Source organism: Pinus tabuliformis, chromosome 5_1, assembly GCF_031772625.1.
Source record: "Pinus tabuliformis cultivar Carrire ecotype Pingquan chromosome 5_1, CPIR1, whole genome shotgun sequence".
NCBI classification, from domain to species: domain Eukaryota; kingdom Viridiplantae; phylum Streptophyta; class Pinopsida; order Pinales; family Pinaceae; genus Pinus; species Pinus tabuliformis.
In genome coordinates, this window is record NC_142305.1 from 120,671,121 (window position 1) to 120,673,586 (window position 2,466).

A 2,466-nucleotide genomic window follows, 5' to 3' on the forward strand; every position below is an offset into this window, starting at 1 on the left:
ACTTTAAAATATATCCTAAAAGGAGCTAAAATGTAGAATATTGAAACTTCTTAAATATTTTAACCATAATTTTTTTTTAAATATTTTAATTATAACCATTTGTTATTATTAATATTTTTTAAATGTTACATATTAATTTTATATTAAGAATTGATTTATATTATATAATATAAATAAAATGTTAAAGAATTTCAATCAATCTCTTACTCTTTTAAGATTTGATAGACCATATTGGACTTAGTGGACATTAATCATCGTCATCATCAAAATATCAGTGATCTTGATGCAGGAGCATCCAAACACCTTAGTGAAAAAAAATTAGAGAAGGAGACATGTGGACGACCACATGGACAACTAGGCCAACCTTGAACAAGATTTGGTTAATGAACTAATTTTAGTTAAAAAATCATTTAAAACTAAATGTATCTAAATGTATGTATAACAAGAACCTAAGGATTCATGAGTGAATCAAGAAAGGGAGGAAAAAGAAAAATTGTGCGTGTGAAAGAGGGCAAAATTTAGTTGCTGGAGAGTTCTTGATTAAGGCTGAGATGCCTTAAGTTGTAACCTAGTTGTAAATAATGAAAATTTATCTTTGTGAATTTGTGGCTTTGTGTGTCTTTTTTTGAATCGTTTTCCAGTTTTTCTTTTCAGTTGAAAATGAAAATATGAATGCCACAGAATAGGCATGTCGGCGTGCATGATTTTAAGTTTTTTTTTTTTATGAGAATTGAGTGGTTGTTTGTTTTAGAAGAGTGCAACATATTTGCTCACGCAATGACTGAAGCAAGAAGCTGAGATGGGATTGAGAACGAGGGTCGACCAAGTTTTGGTGACCGGTCAAGGGAAGGGCCCTGCGTGCAGGCTTTGATTGAATCAGAAATTACTATACTTAAGATTCTTGCAGTTGAAATTGTTGGCTCGGGTTCTCTGTACGCCTTCCTTTTAATGCCTGGCAGCTGAAACTAAGAGATCGAACAACAATGGCGACTACAAAGGCAAAAGTGATTACTATTCGCACCAAGAAGTTCATGACAAACAGACTTCTGAGTAGAAAGCAATTTTTGATTGATGTTCTCCACCCTGGACGACCAGTTGTTTCGAAGGCTAAACTGAAGGAGAAGCTGGCAAGGTTATACGATGTGCGCGATCTTCAGACAGTGGTGGTCTTCAGCTTTTGTGTACATTTCGGAGGTGGAAAATCTTCAGGGTTTGGTCTCATCTATGATAACTTGGAAGCTGCAAAAAAAAATTGAACCAAAATATAGACTGATCAAGAATGGGGTTGCTACGAGGGAACAAAAATCAGGAAGCAACTGCCTGGTGAAAGATGTCTTTAATTGTGGTTCGATCAGTGGGAAGTGCTTCACAATCATGTTGAGAAGACTGTGAGAAGTTTTAGATAGGCCTCATGGTCCCATAACCCACAGGCATGAACAGCAATTTTATTGGGGAAACGGGATTTTGGTTCACCCCAGAATCTCGTCACCATCAAGTGTTATCAGAGCGGGAAAATATTTCCTGCAAAGAGGAGTTTTTGCATGTGAAGAAAGAAGAGGTACAGTGTGTTGAAGATTTTTAAGCTTGTAAAATTTTTTTAATTTATTTTGTGAAGGTGAGAATATTGCAGCAAACCTGGAGCAAGAGTGCTCAATTGGTTCGAGAGGAGAGAACCACGAAGATGCCGAGAGCACTAAGTTTAGGAGAGAAGCTTTGAAGGGCATCTGGTAGTAGGGAGGACTTGCTATTGCAGAGGTTTGGCTGCAACTCACATGAAGGCAGTTCCACTAAAGAAGTGAAACAGTGGGTAGAATTACTAAGGAAACACATATGACCAAGAGGTCATAATTTTTTTGTACCTCAGGAGCATATGACCAGGAGATCATAATTTTTGTACCTTGGGAGTCTGATGCAGGAGCATCCGAACACCTTAGTGAAAAAAAATTAGAGAAGGAGACACGTGGACGACCACATGGACAACCAGGCCAACCTTGAACACGATTCGGTTAATGAACTAATTTTAGTTAAAAAAATCAATTAAAACTGAATGTATCTGAATATATGTATAACAAGAACTTAAGGATTCATGAGTGAATCAAGAAAGGGAGGAAAAAGGAAAATTGTGCATGTGAAAGAGGGAAAAATGTAGTTGTTGGAGAGTTCTTGATTAAGGCTCAAATGCCTTAAGTTGTAACCTAGTTGTAAATAATGAAAATTTCTCTTAGTGAATTTGTGGCTTTGTGTGTTTTAGTTTGAATCGTTTTCTGGTTTTTCTTTTCAGTTGAAAATGAAAATATGAATGCCACAGAATAGGCATGTCGGCGTGCATGATTTTAGGTTTGTTTTTTATGAGAATTGAGTGGTTATTTGTTTTAGAAGAGTGCAACATATTTTCTCACGCAATGACTGAAGCGAGAAGCTGAGCTGGGAATGAGAACGAGTGTCGGCTGAGTTCTGGTGACCAGT

General features: G+C 36.6%; 1 pseudogene; it reads left to right on the forward strand.

Annotated features, from left to right (window-relative positions):
• The first annotated feature begins 983 nt into the window (after positions 1-983).
• On the forward strand, positions 984-1,256 carry LOC149163707 (small ribosomal subunit protein eS24z pseudogene; annotated as a pseudogene).
• Positions 1,257-2,466: the final 1,210 nt, after the last annotated feature.